Below are 25203 nucleotides of genomic sequence, written 5' to 3'. Positions count from 1 at the left end.
CCTCACCCTAACCCTAAATTATCAGTCTAACCATCATCCTAATCCTAACCATAACACTCACCCTAAACTTAACCCTAACAGTAAACCTGACCCTCACCTAAACCCTAACCCTCACCCTCACCCTCAACCTCACCCTCACGCTCACACTAACCCTCACACTCACGCTCACCCTAACCCTCACCCTAACCCTAACCCTCATCCTAACCCTCACCCTAACCGTAACCCTAACCATCACCCTAACCCTCACCCTCACCCTCACCCTCAGCCTCAGCCTAACCTTAATCCTAAGCCAAACCTTAACCCTCACCCTCACCTTAGCCCTCACAGTAACCCTAATCCAAACCATAACCCTCATCCAAACCCTCAATGTAAGTAACCATAACCCTAACCATCACTCTAAACCTAAGCCTCATCCCCACACTCAGCATCAGCCTAACCCTAAGCCTAAGCCTAAACCTAACCCTACCCCTAAACCTCACTATAAACCTAAACATAACCCTAACCCTAAGCCTAACCCTAATCCTCACAATCACTCTCACCCTAAACCAAACCCTAACCCTAACCTTAAACCTCATCCAAACCCTCATTCTAACCCTAAATCTCACCCTGACTGTAACACTAACCCTCATCCCCACCCTCACCCTCAGCCTAACCCTAAGCCTAAGCATAACCCTAACCCTAACCCTGACACTCACCCTCACCGTAAATAATCCTAACCCTAACCGTATGCCTAAACCGCAACCTAAACCTCACACTCGCCCTAAGACTAACACTAAGCCTAAACCTCACCCTCAACCTAACCCTGACACTAAACCTCACCCACAACCTCACCCTCACCATAACTCTAACCCTAACCCTAACAATAACACTAACACTAACCCTAACGCTAAACCTAACCCTAACCATAAACCTCACCCTCACTGCAAACTAAACCCTAACCATAATACTAACAATAACCCTAACCCTAACCCTAAGCCTAACCCTAACACTAACCCTAAATCTAACCCTAAAACTCAACCTCACCCTAAACCTAACTCTAACGCTAACCCAAACCCTAAACCTCACCCTAACCCTAACACTAACCCTAATCCTCAACCGCACCCTCACCATAATTCTAAACCTAACCCTAAACCTAACCATCACCCTAACCCTAATCCTCACCCCACCCTCACCTTCAGCCTAAACCTACGCCTAAGCCTAACCCTAACCCTAACCCTCACTATAACCCTAAAAGTAATCCTAACCCTAATCCTAAACCTAACCCTAATCCTGACCATCACCCTCACATTAAACCAAACCCTAACCCTAACCCTAAGCCTAACCCTCATCCTCACCCTAAACCTCACACTAAACCTAACCCTAATCCTCAATCTAACCCTCACCCTCACCTTAACCCCTAACCTTCAACCTTACCCTAAACCTCACCCTAACCCTAACGCTAAAACTTATCTTAACCCTCACCCTCACCCTAACCCTCAACTTTACCCTTACCATCACACTCACCCTAACCCTCAACCTATCCCTAAACCTCATGCTAACCTTCAACCTAACCGTAACCCTAACCATCACCCTAAACCTAACCCTCACCCTCAACCTCACCCTCAGCCTAAGCCTAAACCTAACCCTAACCCTAACCCAACCCTCACCCTAGCCCTCACCCTAACCCTAATCCTAACCCTAACCCTCATCCAAACCCTCACCCTAACCCTATCTCTCACCCTCACCCTCACCCTCACCATAACTCTAACCCTAACCTTAACAATAACACTAATCCTAACTCTAAACCTATCCCTAAAGCTAATCATAAACCTAACCCTCACCCTCAGCCTCACCCTCACAGCAAAGGGAATCTTAACCATAACACTAACAATAACCCTAACCCTAAACCTAATCCTAACCCTCACCCTCACCCTAACCCTAATCCTAACCCTAACCCTCACCCTAACCCTAACCCTCATGCTCACCTTAAGCCTAATCCAAATTCTAAAACTCACCCTAACACTAATCCTCATCCTCACCATAACCCTAACCCTCACACCTACCTTCATCCTCAGCCTAACCCTAAGCCTAAACCTAACCCTAACCCTCACCCTAACCCTAACCCTAACCCTCACCCTCAAGCTCGGCCTAAGCCTAAGCCTAAGAATAGGCCTAACCCGAACTCTAACCCTCAACCTAACCCTCACCCTAACCCTAACCCTAAAACTAACACTAACTCTAACCCTAAACCTCACCCTCAACCTAAGCCTAACTCTAACCCTAACTCTAAACCTTTACCTCTCCCTAACCCTAACACTAACCCTCACCCTCACCATAACCTTAAACGTAACCTTAACCCTAACAATAACCCTAACCCTAGACTTAACCCTCACACTAACCATATCCCTCAACATAACCCTAATCCTCAATCTAACCCTCACCCTCAACTTAACCCCAACCCTCAACCTTACCCTAACCTTCACCCTAACCCTGACCCTCACCCTTATCTTAACCCTCACCCTCAGCCTAACGCTCAACTTTATGCTTACTATCACGCTCACCCTAAACCTCACCCTATCCCTAAACCTCATGCTAACCTTAAAGCTAACCGTAACCCTAACCGTAACCCTAACCCTAACCCTCACCCTCACCCTAGCCCTCACCCTAACACTAATCCTAACCCTAACCCTCATCCAAACCCTCACCCTCACCCTAAACCTAACCCTCACCCTCACCCTCACCCTCACCATAGCTCTAACAGTAAACTTAACAATAACACTAATCCTAACTCTAACCCTAACCCTAACACTAACGCTAATCCTAAACCTAAACCTCACCCTCAGCGTCACCCTCACAGCAAAGGTAACCTTAACCATAACACTAACAATAACCCTAACCCTAAACCTAATCCTAAACCTCACACTCACTCTAACCCTAATCCTAACCCTAACCCTCACCCTAACCCTAACCCTCACGCTCACCTTAAGCCTAATCCAAATTCTAAAACTCACCCTAACACTAATTCTCACCCTAAACATAACCCTAACCCTCACACCTACCTTCACCCTCAGCCTAACCCTAAGCCTAAGCCTAACCCTAAACCTAAACCTCACACTCACCCTTACCCTAACCCTAATCCTAACTCTAAGCCTATCCCTAAACCTCAACCTCACCCTAACCCTCACCTAACCCTCCCCCTAAACTTAACTCTAAACTTGAACCTCACCCTCAACCTAACCCTAACCCTAAACATCACCATAAATCTCACTCTAACCCTAAACTTCACCCTCACCCTCAACTTAACTCTAACCCTAACCCTAACAATAACACTAACCCTAACCCTAAACCTAAACCTAACCCTAACCATAAACCTCACCCTCATCAGAAACTAAACGCTAACCATAACACTAACACTAACCCTAACCCTAACCCTAACGCTAACTTTAACCCTAACCCTAAACCTAACCCTAATTCTCAACCCCACCCTCAACCTTAGCCTAACCCTAAGCCTAACCCTAACACTAACCCTAACCCTAAACCTAAATCTCACCCTAAACCTAACCCTACCTCTAACCCTAACCCTAAACCTCACCCTAACCCTAACCTTAACCCTCACCCGCAACCTCACCCTCAACGAAAATCTAACCTTTCCCTAAGAATAACACTAACCCTAACCCTAATCATCATCCTAACCCTAATCCTCACCCCCACCCTCAACCTCAGCCTAACCCTAAATCTAAGCCTAACCCTAACCCTAACACTCACACTCACACTCACCCTAAACCTCACCCTAACACTTACATTCACCCTAACCTCAACCTAACCCTAAGCCTAACCCTAAACCTCACTCTCACGCTAACAATCACCCTAACCCTTACCCTCACACGAACACTAACTCTCAGCCTAACCCTCATCCTAACCCTAGCCCTAACCCTACCCCTCACTCTAACCTTAACGCTAACCATAAAGGTAACCCTCATATTAACCCTAACCCTCACACTCACACTCAACCTCACCCTCAGTCTAACCCTAAACCTAACCCTAATCCAAACTCTAACCCTCACCCTCACCCTAACTCTAAACCTAACCAAAACCATCACCCTAATCCTAACCCTATCCCTAACCCTCATGCTAACCCTAAACCTAATCCTAAAACTAAAACTTACCCTAACCCTAACCCTTACGCTCACCCTAACCCTAACCCTCACCCAAAACCTCACTCTCACCCTCAACCTCAACCTCACCCTCACCCTCACCATCACCCTCACCCTAACACTCACCCTCACCCTAATCCTAACCATAACCCTAACCCTCACCCTAAACCTAACTCTGACACTCACCCTCACCCTCACCCTAAGCCTTAACCTACACCTAAGCCTAATCCTAAACCTCACCCTCGCCTTCACCCGAAACCTAAACCTTACCCTAACCCTAACTCTAGCCCTCACCCTAACCCTAACCCTAATCCTCCCCCTCACCTTAACCCTAACCCTAATGCTAACCCTAACACTCACCGTCACAGGAAACCTAAACCTAACCCTGACCCTAAACCTAACCTTAACCCTAATACTATCTGTAACCCTCACCGTCACCCTAAACCTCACTCTAACCCTTACCCTAACCATAACACTAACACTAAACCTCACCCTAACCCTCACCCTATTCCTAAATCTAAACCTAACCCTCACCCTAACGCTCACCCTAACCCTCAACCTAAACCTAAACCACACCCTCACCCTAACCCTCACCCTAAAACTTACCCTCACCCTAACCCTAACATTAACCCTAACACTAATCCTCACCATATCCCTAACCCTGAAACTCACCCTAACCCTCACCGTCACCTTAACCCTCACCCTAACCCTAACCGTCACTCTCACCCTAAAACTCACCCTCTACCTAAACCGAACCATCACCCTAACCATACCCTACACCTCACCCGAATCCTAATCCTCACCCTAAACCTAACTCTAAACCTAACCCTCATACTAACCCAAACCCTCACCTTAAACCTCACCCTAACCCTCATGCTAACCCTAAAGCTAACCATAACTCTCACTCTCACCCTAACCCTCATCCTAACCCTTATCCTCACACTAAAACTAACCCTAATCCTCACATTAACCCTAACCCTCACACTAACCCTAATGCTACCCCTCACCCTACCCCTCACATTAACCCTAACCCTAACCCTCACCCTAGCCCTATGCGTAACCCTCACCTTCCCACTAACCCTTAATTTCACTGTCACCCTAACCCTCACCCTAACCCTAATACTCACCTACAGCCTCACCCTCACCGTCACCCTCACCCTAACCCTCAACCTCACCCTAAACATCACCCTAATCCTAACCCTCACCCTAAACCTAACTGTAATCCTCACCCTAACCCTAAATCTCACCTTAAACCTCACCCTCACCCTAATCCTCACCCTCACACTAACCCTAACCCTAAGCCTTTCCTAGCCGAAACCCTCACCTTCATCCTCACCCTCACCCTAATCCTCACCCTATCCCTCATCCTAACCCTAACCCTCACCCTAACCCTAAACCTCCCCCTAACACAAACCCTCCCACTAACCCTCACCTTAACCCTAACACTAACCCTAACCCTCACCCTCACCCTAAACCTCACCCTAACCCTTTCCCTCACATAACCCTAACCCTAACCCTAACTCTAATCCTCACCCTCACCCTAATCCTAACACTAATCCTCAACCTAACCCTAATCCTCCCCTTAAACCTCACCCTCAACCTAATCCTCACCCTAACCGTAACCCTAAGCCTTTCCTAACTGAAACCCTTACCCTCACCCTAACGCTAGGCCTAACCCTCATCTTCACCCTAACCCTCACTATTACACTAACCCTAACACTAACACTAACCCTCACCCTAACCATCACAGTCACCCTAACCCTCACTCTAACCCTAACCCTCAACCACACCCTAACCCTCCCCCTCAACCGAACCCTCACCCTCACCCTAACACTCACCCTCACCCTAAACCTCACCCTCACAATCAACATCACCCCAACGCTAAACCTTACCCTAACTATAACCCTGAACCTAACCCTAACCCTCACTCTTATCCTCACCCTAAACCTAACCCTAATGCTAAACCTAAACCTAAACCTCATCCTAAAAATTACCATATCCCTAAGCCTCACCCTCACCCTCACATTCACACTAACCCTAACCCTCACACCAACCCAAACTCTAACCCTCACACTCACCCTCAACCTCACCCTAAACCTAACCCTAACCCTAACCCTCATCCTAACTCTAATGATAACCCTAACCCTTAACTTCACCCTAAATCTCACCATAACCCTAAAACTCACCATAACCCTAACCCTAACCCTAAACCTAATCCTCATCCTAACCCTAACCCTTGCACACACCGTAATCCTCACCATCACCGGAACCCTTCTCCTCACCCTAACACTCACCCTAACGCTAACCCTAACCCTAATCCTAAACCTAACACTCACCCTCACCTTAACACTCACCCTGACCAAAAACATCACCATAACCCTAACCCTCACCCTAAACCTAACCCTAACCCTCACCCTAAACTTAACCCTCATCCTAATGCTCTCCCTATCCCTAACACTAACCCAACACCTCACCATCACCCAAACCCTCACACTAACCCTTATCCTCACACTTACCCTAATCCTAAACCTCACCCTAACCCTCACACTAACATTAATCCTCACCCTATCCCTAACCCTAACCCAAACCCTCACCCTAACCCTCACGTAATCCTTACCCTCACCCTAACCCTAACCATCATCCTCACCCTAAATCTCACCATAACTGTTACCCTCAACCTAATCTGCAAACTAACCCTAACCCTAAACCGACGGCACACCCTAACCCTCACCCTCACCATAACCCTAACCCTAAACCTAACCCTCACCCTAACCCTAACCCTCACCATCACCCCAACCCTCACCCTAACACTTACCCTCACAATAACCCTATCCCTCACCCTAAACCTAACCCTTATTCTCAAAAGAACACTCACCCTCACGCTAACCCTCGCCCTCACACTAAACATCACCCTAACCCTAACACTCACCCAAACCCTAACCCTAACCCTCACCCTAACCCTCACCATGACCCTAAACCTTACCCTAACCCCAACCCACACCCTCACCCTAAACCTCACCCTAACCCTAACCCTAACCCTTACCTAACCGAAAACCTCACCCTCACACTCACCCTCACCCTAATCCTCACCCTCACCCTAGCCCTCACCCTAAAACTAACCCTCACCCTAACCCTAACCCTAAGCCTCACCCACACCCTAACCCTAATCCTAAACCTAACCCTAACACTCATCCTAACCCTAACTCTAAACCTAATGCTAACCCTAAACCTCACACTCACCCTAACCCTCACCCTATCCCTTACAGTCACCCTAACCCTAACCCTAACCCTCAAGCTAACCCTAAACCTTCCCCTCAGCCTAACACTCACACTAAACCCAACCCTAAACCTAAACCTCACCCTCACATTAACCCTCACCCTAACACTTGCCCACACCCTCACCCTCACCCTAACCCTAACCCTAAACCTATACTTCACCCTAACGCTCACCCTTACCCTAACCCTCACTCTCACCCTAACCCTCACCATAACCCTAAACCTAACCCTCACACTAACCTAAGCCTAACCCTCAGCCTAAAGCTTATGCTAACCTTAAATCTATCCCTAACATTCACCATACCCCTAAACCTAGCCCTAACCCTAACCCTCACACTAAACCTAACCCTAACCCTCAGCCTAACCCTCATCCTAACCCTAAACCTAACCCTAATCCTAACCTCACCCTCACCCTCACCCTAACTCTAAACCTAAACCTAAACCTAACACTCACCCTCATCCTCACCCTAACCTAACACTATCCCCCAACCGCACCCTAACCCTAACCATCACCCTATATCTCACCCTCACCCTAACCCTAACCCTAACACTCACCCTAACACTAACGCTAACCCTAACCCTCACCCTCACACTAAAACAAACCATAACCCTAACCCTGACCATAACCTTAACCCTCAGCCTAAACCTAATCCTCACCATAACCCTAACCCTCACCCACACACTAACCCACACCCTCACCCTCACCCTCACCCTCAACATAACACTTACCCTCACCCTCACCTTAACCTAACACTATTCCTAACCCTCATCCTAACCCTAACCCTCACCCTATAAGTCACCCTCATCCTAACCCTAATCCTAACCCTCACTCTAACCCTCACCCTAAACTTAAGACTAATCCTAACCCTCATCCTTAACCCTTTCCCTCACCATAAACTTAACCCTAAGCCTAAACCTAATCCTCACCCTCACCCGAACACTCACACTCACCTAAACCTCACCCTAACCCTAACATTACCCCTCTTCCTAACCATCACCCTAACCATAACACTAACTCTAACCCTCAACCTAACCCTAACCCTAACGCTAACACTCAAACTCACCTAAACCTAACCCTAACCCTAACATTACCCCTCTACCTAACCATCACCCTAACCATAACACTAACCCTAACCCTCACACACACCTAAACCTCACCCTAAACCTTACATTACCCCTCTCCCTAACCATCACCCGAACCCTACCCTAACACTAACCCTCACCCTATCATTAACCCTATTCCTAAACCTAGCCCTCACCCTCAAACTAGCCCTAACCCTAACTCTAACATTAACCCACACCCTAACCCTAACCCTAAACCTAAACCTAAACCTAACCCTAACCCGCACACTTACCTAAACCTGACCCTAACCCTAACATTACCACTCTCCCTAACCATCACCCTAACGCTAACCCTAACCCTAACTCTCAACCTAACCCTAATCCTACCCCTCACCCTCACCCTCAAACTAACCCTAAACCTAATGCTAACCGTCACCCTAACCCTAACCCTCAACCTAAAAATAAACTCAGCTTAACACTCACTCTCACCCCAATCCTCACCCTAACCCTAACACTTACCTAACCGAAACCCTCACCCTCAACCTCACCCTAAACCTCACCCTCAGCCTAGCCCTCACCCAAACCCTAACCCTAACCCTAACCCTCACCCTCAACCTCCCATTCAACCTCAGCATTACCCTAACCCTTACCCTAATCCTAACCCTAAGCTTCAATCCCACACTCACCCTAACCCTAACACTATCCTTAACGCTAAACCTCACCCTCAACCTAACCCTAACTCTAACTCTAACAATAACCTTAACCCTAACCCTAACCCAATCCCTAACCCTAAAAATCACCCTAACCCTCACCCTAACCCTCACCCAAACACTTACCCTCACCCTCACCCTAACCCTAACCCTAACCTCACACTAAACCTAAGCCTCACCTTAACTCTAACCCTAAACCTAACCCTAATCCTAAACCTAACCCTCACACTCACCCTCACCCTAACCCTCACACTCACCCTCATCCTAAGCCTCACCCTAAACATCACCCTAACCCTAACCCTCACCCTAACCCTAAACCTAACCCTCAAACTAACCCTCACCCTAACTCTAAGGATAATCCTAACCCTCACCCTCAATCTCACCCTCAACCTAACCCTTATCCTCACACTAACCCTAAACCTAACCCTAACCCTAACCCTCACACTAAACCTTAACCTCACCTTAACCCTACCCCTACACATCACACTACCCCTCACCCTAACCCTAAACCTAACACTCACCCTCACTTTCACCCTCACCCACAGCCTAACCCTAAAACTAAGACTAATCCTAACACTAACCCTCACACTAATCCTCCACCTAACCCTGAAAAAAACACTCACCCTCACCCTAACTCTAACCCTAACCCTAACTCTCACCCTAACCCTCACCCTGACCCTCACCCTAAACCTAACCCTAACCCTCAGCCTAACACTTACACTCAACCTAATCCTCACCCTAAACCTAACCCTCACCCTCACCCTCACCCAAACCCTCATCCTAACCCTAACCCACACCTCACCCTCACACTTACCATAACCCTCATCCTAACCCTAACCCCAAACCTAATGCTAACCCTAAACCGCGCTCTCACCCTAACCCTCAACCTAACACTTACCCTCACCCTAACCCTAACCCTAATCCTCACACTAAACCTAACCCTCACCCTAACCGTAACCCTACCCCTCAGCCGTACCCTCACCTTAAACCTAACCCTAAACCTAACCCTCACCCTATCACTAACCTTAACCCTAACCCTCACCCTCACCCTAACCCTGATGCTAGCCCTAACCTTCACCCTCACCCTAACCCTAACACTAACCCTTACACTCACCCAAACTGTAACCCTCACCCACACCCTAACCCTCACCCTAACACTTACCCACACCCTAACCCTCACCTGAAACCAAAACCTAAACCTAACCTTTACCCTAACCCTAACCCTAACCATAACCCTAACCCTCAACCTCTCCCTAACCCTCACCCTCAACTTTACCCTCAACCTAACCCAAACCCTAACCATAAAACTAACACTCACACTAACACTAACCCTTACCCTCAGCCTAACCCTTATACTAACCCTAAACCTAATCCTAACACTCAACGTAACCCTAACCCTAAACCTAACCCTCACCCTCAACCTCCCCTTCCTCCTCAGCCTTACCCTAACCCTAACCCTAATCCTAACCCTATCCCTCAACCCCACCCTCACCCTAACCCTAATCCTAACCCTAACGCTAACCCTCACCCTCACCCTAACCCTAACCCTAAGAATAACCCTCACCCTAACACTAACCCTAAACCTAAAACTCACCCTAACCCTAATCCTAACCCTAACCCTCACCCTCACCTTCATTCTAACACTCACCCTCATCCTGACCCTCAGCATCACACTAACCCCCACACTAACCCTAACCCTCACCCGAACCCTAACCCTAACCCTCACCCTCAATTTCACCCTCACCCTCAGCCTAACAATAACCCAAAACCTAATCCTAACCCTAACCCTCACCCTCATCATAACCCGAAAGATAACCCTCACCCTCACCCTCACACTCACACTCACCCCCAACCTCAACCTAACCCTCACCCTCACCCTTACCCTCACACTAACCTCAATCTCACCCTAAACATCACACTAACCCTAACCCTCACCCTAACCCTAACGCTAACCATAACCCTCACGCTCAACCTAACTCTCACCCAAACCCTTATCCTCACACTAACTCTAACCCTAACCCTATCGCGACACCTCACCCTAACTCTCACCCTAACCCTAACCCTCAAACACACCCTAACCCTCACACGAACCCTCACCCTCACATGAACACTAACCCTCAGCATAACACTCACCCTCACAATAAACTTCAACCTAACCCTAACTCTCACACTAACCCTAACCCTAAACCTCACCCTAAACCTAACTCTCAACCTAACCTTAACCCTCACCCTCACCCTAACCCTAATCCTCATCCTATACCTAACCCTCACCCTTAACCTAACCCTCACACTCTCCCTAACCCTAACCCTCATCCTAACCCTAACCCTCACCCTCAACCTAACCATCACCTTAACCCTAATCCTCATCCTAACCCTAACCCTAAACCTAATGCTAACCCTAAACCTCACACTAAACCTAACCCTCACCCTAACCGTAACCTTAAACCTCAGCCTAACCCGCTCCCTAAACCTAACCCTAACCATAATCCTCACACTATACCTAACCTTAACCATAAACCTCACCCTAACCCTCACCCTAACGCTAATGCTAACCCTATCCCTTACCCTCACCCTAACACTCACCCTAACCCTAAACCTCACCCTAACCCTAACCCTCATTCTCATTCTAACACTCACCCTAACACTTACCCACACCCTAAGCCTCACGCTAACCCTAAAACTAAATCTAAACTTCACCCTAACCCTCACCCTAAACCTAACCATAACCCTAAACCTAACCCTCACCCTAACCCTAACCCTCACCCTCTCCCTAAACCTCACCCTAAGCTTTACCCTCAACCTAACCCAAACCCTAACCCTAAACCTAACACTCACACTAACCCTAACCCTTACCCTCAGCCTAAACCTTATACTAAACTTAAACCTAACCCTAACCCTCACCCTAAACCTAACCCAAAACATAACCCTCACCCTCAACCTCCCCTTCCCCCTCAGCCTTACCGTAACCCTAACCCAAATCCTAACCCTAACCCTCAACCCCTCTCTCATCCTAACCCTAACCCTAACCCTAACGCTAAACCTCAGCATCACACTCAACTTCTCCCTAACCCTAACCCTAACAATTACCCTAACCCTAACACTAACCCAATCCCTAAAACTCACCCTAATCCTAATCCTAACCCTAACCCTCACCTAAACCTCATTCTAACACTCACCCTCACCCTGACCCTCACCATCACACTAACCCTCACACTAACCTGAACCCTCAGCCTAACCCTAACCCTCAGCCTCACCGTAACCCTAACTATAACCCTCACCCTCACCCTCACTCTCACTGGCACCCTCACCCTAACTCTCACCCTAACCCTTACCCTCACACAAACCCTAACCCTATCCCTATCCCAACACCTCAACCTAACTCTCACCGTAACCCTAACCCTCTACCACACAATAACTCTCACCCTCACCCGAACCCTCATCCTGAACCGAACACTCACCCTCACCCTAACCCTCACCCTCACAATAAACATCACCCTAACCCTAACTCTCACCTTAACCCTAACTCTAAACCTCACCCTAACCCTAATCCTCAACCTAACCCTAACCGTCATACTCACCCTAAGCATAACACTCATCCTAATCCTAATCCTCACCCTAAAACTAACTCTGAACCTCGCCCTAACCCTCACCCTCACCATAACCCTCACACTAACCTTAACCCTGAACCTAAATATATCCCTAACTCTAACCTTCACCATCACCCTGACCTTCACCTCAGCCTAACCCTAACACTAACTCTATTCCTAATCCTAACTCTCACCCTCACCCTAACCATCAACCTAACCCTAAACCTCACCCCAACCCTAACCCTAACCATCACACTAAACCTAACATCAGCTTAACCCTCAGCCTCACCCTAACCCTAACACTTACATAACCGAAACACCCTCACCCTCATCCAAACCCTGACACTCATCCTCGCACTCACCCTAACCCTAAACCTAACCCTAATGCTGAACCTCACCCTCAGCCTCACCCTAACCCAAACTCTAACCCTAACAATAACCCTAAAACTAACCCTAATCCTAAAATTCACCCTAACCCTAATCCTAACCCTAAACCTCACCCTCACCCTCACCCTCATTCTAACCCTCACCTTCTCCCTGACCCGCACCATCACACTAACACACACACTAATCCTAACCCTCACCCTAACCCTAACCCTAAACCTAAACCTCACCATCACCCTCACCCTAACCCTAACCCTAACCCTTAACCTCACCCTAACCCTAAACCTCACCCTCACCCTAATTCTCACCCTAATCCTTACCCTCACCCTAAGCTGCAAACTAACACTAACCCTAAACCTACTGCTCACCCTAAACCTCACCCTGACCATAACCCTAACCCTAACCCTAACCCTAACCTTAACCCTCACCCTCACACTAACCCTCACCCTTACCCTTATCCTAATACTAACCCTAATCCTAACCCTCTCCCTATACTTCACACTAACACTAATCCTCACCCTATCCCTAACCCTAACCCAAACCCTCACCCTAACCCTTACCCTCACCCTAAACCTAAAACTCACCCTCACCTTAACCTCACCTTAACCCTTACCTTCACCCTAACCCGCAAACTAAATTTAACCCTAAACCTACTGCTCACCCTAACCCTCAACCTCACCATAACCCTAACCCTAAACCTAACACTCACCCTAACCATAAACCTCACCCTCACCGTAACCCTCACCCTAACCCTTACCCTCACATTAACGCAATCCCTAACCCTAACCCTAACCCTAATTCTCAACAGAACACTCAACCTCACCCTAACCTTTACCCTCACACTAAACATCACCCAACCCTAACCCTCACCATAACCCTAACCCTAACTCTCACCCTAACCCTCACCCTCACCCTAAACCTAACCCTCATCCTAACACTAACCTTCACCCTCACCCTCACCCTAACCCTAACCCTAACCACAAACCACACCCTCACCCTAAACCTCACCCTAACCCTATCCCTAACCCGTACCTAAATGAAAAAATCACCCTCACCCGAATCCTCACCCTCACCTTAACCCTAACTCTAAACCTAACGCTAACACTCATCCTAACCCTAACTCTAAACCTAATGCTAACCCTAAACCTCACACTCACCGTAACCTTCACCCTAACCCTTACCGTCACCCTAACCCTAATCCTAACCCTCACACTAAACCTAACACTCACCCTAACCCTAACCATTCCCCTCAGCCTAACCCTCGCCACAAACCTAACCCTAACCCTAATCCTCTCCCTATCATTAACCTTAAGGCAAAAACTCACCCTAAACCTCACCCTAAACCTAATGCTAACCCTAACCCTCACCCTGACCCTAACACTTACGCTAACTCTTGCCCTCACCCTAAACCTAAAACTCACCCTCACCATAACCCTCACCCTAAAACTTACCCACACCCTCACCCTCACCCTAAACCTAACCCAAAATTTCACCCTAAAACTTCACCATAACGCTCACCCTAACCCTAACACTCACCTTCACCCTAACACTCACCGTAACATTTACCCTCACCGTAACCCTTACCCTATCCCTATACCTAACCCTCAAACTAACCCTAACCCTAACCTTCAGCCTAAACCTTATGATAACCCTAAATCTATCCCTAACCCTAACCCTAACCCTCACACTAACCCTAACCCTAACCCTCAGCCTAACCCTCATCCTAACCCTAAACTTAACACTAATCCTAACCCTCACCCTCACCCTCACCCTAACTCTAAACGTAAACCTAAACCAAACACTGACCCTCACCCTCACCCTAACCTAACATTATCCCTAACCCTCACCCTAACCCTAACCCTCACCCTATACCTCAGCCTCAACCTAACCCTAGACTTAACCTTAACCCTCACCCTAACCCGCACCCTAAACTTAACACTAACCCTAACCTTAATCCTCACACTAAACCTAACCCTAACCCTCACCCTCACCCTATCCCTCAACCTCACCCTAAACATCACCCTAACCCTAACCCTCACCCTAACCTGAATCCTACCCTAAACTGAACCCTAACCCGAACCCTAACCCTGACCCTAACACTCACCCTAAACCTAACGATAACCCTAAACCTCACCCTCAACCTAACCCTCAACCTAACCCTTATCCTCACACTAACCCTAACCCTACCCGTCACACTAACCCTAAACCTCACCCTAACCCTAACCCTACCCCTCACTCTACCCCTCACCCTAATCCTATCCCTAACCCTAAACCTCAATTTCACCCTCACCCTCAGCCTAACCCTAACCCTAACACTTACCTAACCCTAACCCTAACCTTAATCCTCCCCCTAACCCTGACAATAACCCTCACCCTCACCCTAACACTAACCCTAACCCTAACTCTCACCCTAACCCTAAACCTAAACCTCACCCGAACCCTAATCCTCAACCTAACCCTAACCCTCATCCTGACCCTCACACTAAACCTAACCATAACACTAACCCTCACCCTAACACTTACCCTGACCCTAACCCTAACCCTAAACCTAACCCGAACCTCACCCTAAACCTAACCCTCATCCTAAACCTAAGCCTCACCCTCACCCTAACCCTAACCCTCATCCTAACCTTAAACCTAAACCTAATGCTAATCCTAAAACTCACCCTCACCCTAAACCTCACCCTAACCCTCACCCTCACCCTAACACTAACCCTAACCCTCACACTAAACCTAAACCTCACCCTAACCCTAACCCTAATCCTCACACTAAACCTAACCCTCAAACTAAATCTAACCCTACCACTCAGCATAACCCTCACCCTATGACTAATCCTAACACTAATCTTCACCCTATCCCTAAACTTAACCCTAATCTCACCCTAACCCTCAACCTCACCCTAACCCTAATTCTAACACTAACCCTCCTCCTGGTCCTAACCCTCACCCTCACCCTAAACCTCACTCTAACAGTTACCCACACCATAACCCTCACCCTAACCCTAAACCTAAACCTAACCTTCAACATAACCCTCACGCTAACCCTAAATATAACCCTAACCCTAACCCTCACCCGAACACTCACTGTAACCCTAACCCTCACCCTCTCCCTAACCCTCAACCTAATTTTACCCTCAACCTAACCCAAACCCTAACCCTAAACCTAACCCTCACACTAACCCTAACCCTTACCCTCAGCCTAACCCTTATAGTAACACTAAACCTAACAGTAACCCTCACCCTGAACCAAACCCTAACCTTAAACCTCACACTCAACTTCCCCTTCCCCCTCAACCTTACCCTAAACCTAAACCTAATCATAACCCTAATGCTAACCCTCACCCTCACCCTCACCTAACCCTAACACTAACAATAACCCTAACCCTAACCCTAACACCCACCCTCACTTTCATCTTCACCCTCAGCCCAACCCTAACCCTTACTGTAAACCTGAACCTCACCCTCACCTTAAACCTAACCCTAACCCTCACCCTTACCCTCACCCGCAACCACACACTCACCCTAACCCTCACCCTCACCCTCATCCTCACACTAACCCTCAACCTCAACCTAAACATCACCCTAACTCACACCCTCACATTAACCTTAATCCTAACCCTCACCCTAACCATAAACCTCATCCTAACCCTCACCCTACCCCTAACGCTAACCCTAACCCTCACCCTCACACTAACCCACACCCTAAATCTTAACCTCACACTAACCCTAAACCTAACCCTAACCTTCACACTAACCCTAACCCTCACCCTAACCCTATCCCTACACCTCACCCTGACTCTCATCCTAAACCTAAACCTCAACCACACCCTAATCCTCACCCTCACACGAACCCTCACCCTCACCTGAACACTCACCCTCACCCTAACACTCACAGTCACAATAAACTTCACCCTAACCCTAACTCTCACTCTAGCCATCATCCTAAACCTCACCCTAACCCTAACCCTCAAGCTAACCCTACCCTTCACCCTCACCCTCACACTAAACCTAAACCTAATGAGAACCCTCACCCTAACCCTAATCCTCATCCACAACCTAACCCGAAATCTCACCTGAACCCACACCCACCCACAAACTCTCATCCTCAACCTAAACCTCACCCTCACCCTAAACATCACCCAAACCCGAACCCTCACCCTAACTCTAACCCTAACCCTACCCCTCACCCTAACCCTTACCCTCACCATAACCATAACCCTCACACTAACCTTAAACCTCACTCTAATTATAACCCTAACCCTAACCTTCACTCCCTGTTCTTCACCTCAGCTTAAACCTAAACCTAACCCTCAACCTAACCCTACCCCTCACCCTCACACTCACACTAAACCTAAAACTAATGATAACCCTCACCCTAACCCTAATCCTCAACCCACACCCTAACCCGAAAACTCACCTGAACCCATAACCACACCCAAACCTAACCTTCACACTAACCCTAACCCTAACCCTCAGATTAACCCTCATCCTAACCCTAACCCTAACCCTAATCCTAACCCTCACCGTCAGCCTCACCCTAACTCTATACCTAAACCTAAACCTAACACTCACCCTAACCCTAACCTAACACTATCCATAACCCTCACCCTAACCCTAAACCTCAACCTATACCTCATCCTCAACCAAACCCTAAACCTAACCCTAACCCTAAACCTAACCCTCACACACACCCTAAACCTCACCCTAACCCTAACATTACCCCTCTCCCTAAGCATCACCCTAACCCTAACCATAACCCTAACCCTCAACCTAACCTTAACCCTACCCCTCACCCTCACCATCAAACTAAACCCTAAACATAATGCTAACCCTCACCCTAACCCTAATCATCACCCACACCCTAACTGGAATCATCACACGAACCCTCACCCTCATCCAAACACTCAATCCCACGCTAACCCTCACCCTCACCCTAAACATCACCCAAATCCTAACCCTAACCCTAACCCTGACTCTAACCCAAACCCTCACCCTAAAACTTACCCTCATCCTAACCCTAACCCTAAGCTTCACCCTCACCCTGACCCTCACCCTCAGCCTAACCCTAACCCTAACCCTATTCCTAATCCTAACTCTCAAACTCACACTTACCCTAAACCTAACCCTAACACTCACCCTCATCCTCACACTAACCCTATCCCTAACCCTCACCCTAACCCTAACCCTCACCCTACACCTCACTCACACCCTAACCCTAATCCTAACTCTAACCCTAACCCTAACCCTCACACTAACCCTAACCCACATCCTCACACTACACCTCACCCTAACCCTCACCCTCACCCTAACTCTAATGCTAACCCTAACCCTCACTTTCACCCTATCCCTCAACCTAAGCCTTACCCTTACCCTAATACTAACCCTCAACCTCAACCTAAACCTCACCCTAACCCTTATCCTCAGAATAACCCGCAAACTATCCCTAACCCTAAACCTACCGCTCACCCTAACCCTAACCCTAACCCTCACCCTTATCCTAACCCTCACCATCACCCTAACCATCACCCTAACCCTAACGCTCACCCTAACCCTAACCCAAACCCTCACCCTAAACCTAACCTCAGCTTAACCCCCACCCTCATCCTAATCCTCACCCTAACACTTACCTAACCGAAACCCTCACCCTCACCCTGACCCTAAACCTCACCCTAACCCTCACCCTCAACCTCCCCTTCCCCCTCAGCATTATACTAACCTTAACTCTAATCCAATCCCTAACCTTCAATCCCACCCTCACCCTAAACCTAACCCTAACGCTAATCCACACGATAACCCTCACCCTAACCCTAACCCTCACACTAACCCTAAACCTCACCCTAACCCTAACCCTACCCCTCACCCTAACCCTAACCCTAACCCTCACACTCACTTTCACCCTCACCCTCAGCCTAACCCTAACCCTAACACTTACCCTAACCATAACCCTCACCGTAATCCTCCACTTAACCCTGACCATAAACCTCACTCTAACCCTAACACTAACCCTAACCCTAACTCTCACCCTAACGCTAACCCTAAACCTCACCCTAACCCTAACGCTCAAACTAACCCTAACCCTCACCCTGACCCTCACACTAAACCTAACCATAAGCCTAACCCTCACCCTAACACTTACCCTGACCATAACCCTCACACTACACCTAACCCGAACCCTTACACTAACCCTAACAATAATCCTAAACCTAAGCCTCACCCTCACCCTCACCCTCACCCTAACCCTAACCCTAACCCTCATCCTAACCTTAAACCTAAACCTAAAGCTAACCCTAAACATCATCCTCACCCTAAACCTCACCCTAAAATTTACCTTCACCCTAACCCTAACCGTAACCCTCACACAAAACCTAAACCTCACCCTAACCCTAAACCTAACCAACACCCTAAACCTAACCCTCACCCTACCCCAAACCCTAAACCTCACACTAAACCTAAGCCTCAACCTAAAACTAACCCTACCCCTCAGCCTAATCCTCACCCTAAATCTAAACGTAACCCAAATCATCAACCTATCCCTCACCTTAACCCTAACCCTCACCCTCAACCTCCCCTTCCCCCTCAGCTTTACCCTAACCGTAAATCTAATCCTAACCCTCAACCTAAACCTCACCCTAACCCTAACCCTCAGCCTCACCCTAACACTCACCATAACCTTTACCCTCAACATAACCCAAACCCGAACCCTAAACCTAACACTCACACTAACTGTAAACCTAACCCTCACCCTATACTTTATACTAACCCTAAACCTAACCCCAACCCTCACCCTAACCGGAATCCTCACACTAACCCTAAACCTAACCCTAACCCTGACCCTAAACCTCATCCTAACCCTAACCCTAACCATAACCCTCACACTAACCTTAACCCTCACCCTCACGCTAACCCTCACCCTAAACCTTACCCTCACCCTAAACGTATCCCTAAACCTAACCCTAACTCTAACTCTCACACTAATACTCAACCTCACCCTAACACACACCCTCACACTAAACGTAACCCTAAAGCTAACACTCACCCTAACCCTAACACTAACCCTCACCCTAACCCTCACCCTCACCCTAACCCTAACCCTAACCCTCATCCTAACACTAACCCTCACCCTCAACCTTACACACCCCCAACCCTAACCCTCTACCTCACCCTAAACCTCACCCTAAGCCTTACCCTCACCCTAACTCTAATCCTAACCCTAACCGTAACCCTCACCCTAACCCTAAACCTATCCCTAACCCTCACCCTAACCCTAACCCTCACCCTACCTCACACTCACCCTAACCCTCACCCTAACCCTTACTGTCACCCTAACCTTAACCCTAACCCTCACACTAAACCTAACCCTCACCCAAACACTAATGTTACCCCTCACCCTAACCCTCACCCTCAAACTAACCCTAACCCTAATCCTCACCCTATCCTTAATCTTAACCCAAAATTCACCGTAAGCCTCACCCTCACCCTCACCCTAATGCTAACCCTAACCCTCAGCCTCACCCTAAACCTCACCCGAACACTTACCCTCACCCTAACCCTAACCCTGACCCTCACACTAAACCTTACCCTAACACTTACCCAAACCCTAAACCTCACCCAAACCCTAAACCTAAACCTAACCTTGATGCTAAAACTCACCCTCAACCTAAACTTCACCCTAACACTTACCCACAGCCTTACCCTCACCCTAACCTTAAATCTAAACTTAAACTTGACCCTAACACTCACCCTAACCCTAAAACTCACCCTCACCCTAAACCTCACCCTAACACTTACCCAAACCCTAAACCTCACCCAAAACCTAAACCTAAACCTAACCTTGATGCTAACACTCACCCTCAACCTAAACTTCACCCTAACACTTACCCACACACTTACCCTCACCCTAACCCTAAACCTAAACTTAAACTTGACCCTAACCCTCACCCTAACCCTAAAATTCACCCTCACCCTAACTCTCACCCTAACATTTACCCTCACCCTAACCCTTACCCTAACCCTAAACCTAACCCTCACATTAACCCTAACCCTAACCCTCAGCCTAACCCTTAACCTAACCCTAAACCTAGCCCTAAACCTCACCCTAACCTAATCCTAACCCTCAGCCTAACCCTCATCCTAACCCTAACCCTAACCCTAATCCTCACCCTCACCCTAACTGTAACCCTAAACCTAAACCTAACACTCACCCTCACAGTTACCCTAACCCTAACACTGTCCCTAAGCCTCAACATAAACCTAACCCTCACCCTAATCCTAAACCTAACCTTCACCCTCAAACTCACCCTAACTCTAACCCAAAACCTAACCCTAACCCTGACCCAGACCCTCAACTTAACCCTCAGCCTCATCCTAAACCTCACCCTAAACCTAAACCTACCCCTCTCCCTACCACTTACCCTAATCCTAATGCTAACCCTAACCCTCAACCTAACCCGAAACCTACCCCTAATGCTAACCCTCAACCTAACCCTAATGCTCACCCACACCCTAACCCTCACCCTCACCCGAAGCCTCATACTCACCCTAACTCTCACCCTCACTCTAAACATCATCCAAACCCTAACCCTCACCCTAAACCTTACACAAACCCTAATCCAAACCCTCACACTCACCCTAACCCTCAGCCTAACCCTTTCCCTTACCCTAAACCTAACCATAACCCTCACACTAACCGTAACCCTCACTCTAACCCTAACCTTAACGCTGACCCTAACCTTCCCCCTCACCCTGACCCTCACCTTAATCCAATTCCTAATCCTAACATTTACCATCACCCTAAACCTAACCCTAACCATCACCCTCACCCTCTCCCTCAACCTAACCCTCACCCTCACCCTAAACATCACCCTAACCCTAACCCTCACCCTCAACCTAACCCTAACCCTTACCCTGAACCTAACCTCAGCTTAATCCTCACCCTCGCCCTAAACCTCACCCTAACCGTAACCTTTACCTAACAGAAACTCACCCTCACCCTCAGCCTATCCCTCACCCTCACCCAAGCCCTCACCCTAACCCTAACCTTAACCCTCACCCTCACCCTCAACCGCCCCTTCTCTCTCAGCCTTACTCTAACCCTAACAATAACTCTAACTCTAACCCTAACCCTAAAACTCATCCTAACCTTACTCCTAACCCTAACCCTCAACCTCGCCCTCACCCTCATTCTAAACCTCAACCTCACTCTGAACCTCACCATCACACTAACCCTCACACTAACCCTAACCCTCACCCTAGCCTTAACCCTAACCCTCACCCTCACTTCCCCCATCACACTCAGCCTAACCCTAACTCTAACCCTAATCCGAAACTAACCTCACCCTCAGCCTCACCCTAACACTTACCCTCAAACTCCCCTTCCCCCTAACACTAAACCTCAACCTCACCCTAAGCATCACCATAACCTTAATCCTCACACTGAACCTAACTCTAACGCTCACCCTAACCCTCACCCTCAAACTAACACTCACCATAAACAGTATCCTCATACTAAACCTAACCCTAACTCTAACCTTCACACTAATCCTAACCCTCAACCTAACCATATCCCTGCACCTCAACCTAAATCTCACCCTAACTCTAACCCTAACACTCACCCTAACCCTAAATCTAAACCTAACCCTCACCCTCACCCTAACCCTCACCATCACGCTAATGCTCACCCTAACCCTAACCCTCACCCTAAACCTAACCCTCAACCTAAACCTAACCCTCACCCTGACCCTCACCCTAAATCTAACCGTAACCCTAACCCTCACCCTCAACCTTACTTTAATACTAACCCTCACCCTAAACCTAACCCGCACCCTAACACTAACCCTCACAATAACCCTAACCCTAGCCCTCACCCTCACCCTCACCCTCAACCTAACCCTAACACTAATCCTAAACCTAACCCTAAATCTAAACTTCACACTAAACCTAAGTCACTCTATCCCTAACCCTACCCCTCAGCCTAACCCTCACCCTAAACCTAACCCTAACCCTAATCCCCACACTATCCCTAATCTTAACCCTAAACCTCACCATAACCCTCACCCTCACCCTAACCCTAATGATAATCTTAACCCTCACCCTCACCCTAACCCTCAACCTTACCCTTACCCTCACTCTAACCCTTACCCTCACCCTAAGCCGAAACCTCACCCTCGCCCTAACCCTCACCCTAACACTTACCCACACCTTCACCCTAACCCTAATCCTCACCCTCAACCTCACCCTAAACCTAACCCTCACCCTAACCCTAACTCTCACCCAAACCCTCACTCTTACAATCACCCTCACCCTCAGCCCAACACTAATCCTTACCCTAATCGTAGCCCTCACCCTCACCCTAACTCTAACCCTAACCCTAACCCTCACCCTCACCCTAACCATATCCCTAACTTTCACCCTAACACTAAAACTCACCCTATATGTCACCCTCACCCTAACCATAAACCAAAACCTAATCCTCACCCTAAACTTCACCCTAACCCTAACACTAACCATAACCCTCATCCTCACAATAAACCTCACCCTATACCTTACCCTCACCATAACCCTAACCCTAACCCTAATCCTCAACCACACCTAACTTCACCCTCACCTGACCTTCACCCTCACCCTCACCCTCACCCTCATCCGCACCCTAAACATCACCCTAACACTAACACTCACCCTCACGCTAATCCTCACAATAACCCTAACCCTGACGGAAAAGAAACCCTCAACCTAACACTCACACTGACCCTCACCCTGAACCTAGCACTCACCCAACCCTAACCCGAACCCTAATCCTCACCTTCACCCTAACCCTCACCCTAACCCTTACCCTCACCCTGACCCTAACCCTAACACTAATCATAACCCTCACACTAGCCGTAACCCTCACCCTAAACATAACACTAAACATAACCCTAACCTTCACCCTCACACTGACCCTCACCCTCACCGTAACCCTAAACCTATTCCTAATCCTAACCCTCACAATCACCCTCAACCTAAACCTAACCCTAACACTAACCCTCACCCTCACCGAACACAAACCCTCATTCTAACCCTAAGCTCAGCTTAACCCTCACCCTCAACCTAATCCTCACCCTAACCCTAACCCTAACGTAAATGTAACCCTCACCCTCACACTAACCCTCATCCTCACATTAGCACTAACCCTATCCCTAACCATAACACCCACACCCTAACCCTCACCCTCATCCTCACTCTAACCCTAATCCTAACCGTAATCCGAACCCTAATGCTCACACTACCCCTCTCCCTAACCCTAACTGTAACCCTACTCCTCACCCTCATCCTAACCCTCACGCTCAGCCGAATACTCACCCTCAACCTAAACCATACTCTCACAATAAACATCACCCTAAACCTAACCCTCAACATAACTCTAAACCTGACCCCCACCCTAACCCTAACCCTCACCCTAACCCTCACCCTAACCTTTACACACAACATAATCCTATCCCTCACTCACAAACTTACCATCATCCAAACCCTTACCCTCACCCTAACCTGCAACCTAACGCTCACCCTAACCCTAACCCTCACCCTTGCCCTAACCCTCACCCTAACCTTTATCCTCACCCTCACCCTAATCCTCACCCTAACCTTTACCCTGATGCTAACCCTAAACATAAACCTAACCCTCAAACTAGCCCTAAACCTAACCCTCAACCTAACCCTTATCCTATCCCTAAACCTAACCCTAACCCTCACCCAAACCCTAAACCTAACCCTCACACTAACCCTAAACCTAACCCTCAGCCTAACGCTCATCCTAACCCTAACCGTAACCCTAACCCTCACCCTAACCATAACCCTACCCATAAAACTCACCCTATCCCTAACACTCCCCCTCACCCTCAGGCTAACTCTAATACTAACCCTAACCCTCACCTTCACCCAAACTCTAACCCTAAACATAATCCTAAACCTCACCCTCACCCTCACACTAACCCTAAACCCATCCCTAACCCTCACCCTAACCCTAACCCAAAACCTATACCTCACTCTCACCCTAACCCTAACCCTAACCCTCAT

This window comes from Dipodomys merriami, unplaced genomic scaffold (assembly GCF_024711535.1).
Source record: "Dipodomys merriami isolate MVZ:Mamm:240054 unplaced genomic scaffold, mDipMer1.0.p SCAF_65, whole genome shotgun sequence".
Classification (NCBI taxonomy): Eukaryota; Metazoa; Chordata; class Mammalia; order Rodentia; family Heteromyidae; genus Dipodomys; species Dipodomys merriami.
Note: the sequence above shows the minus strand (reverse complement) of the source record.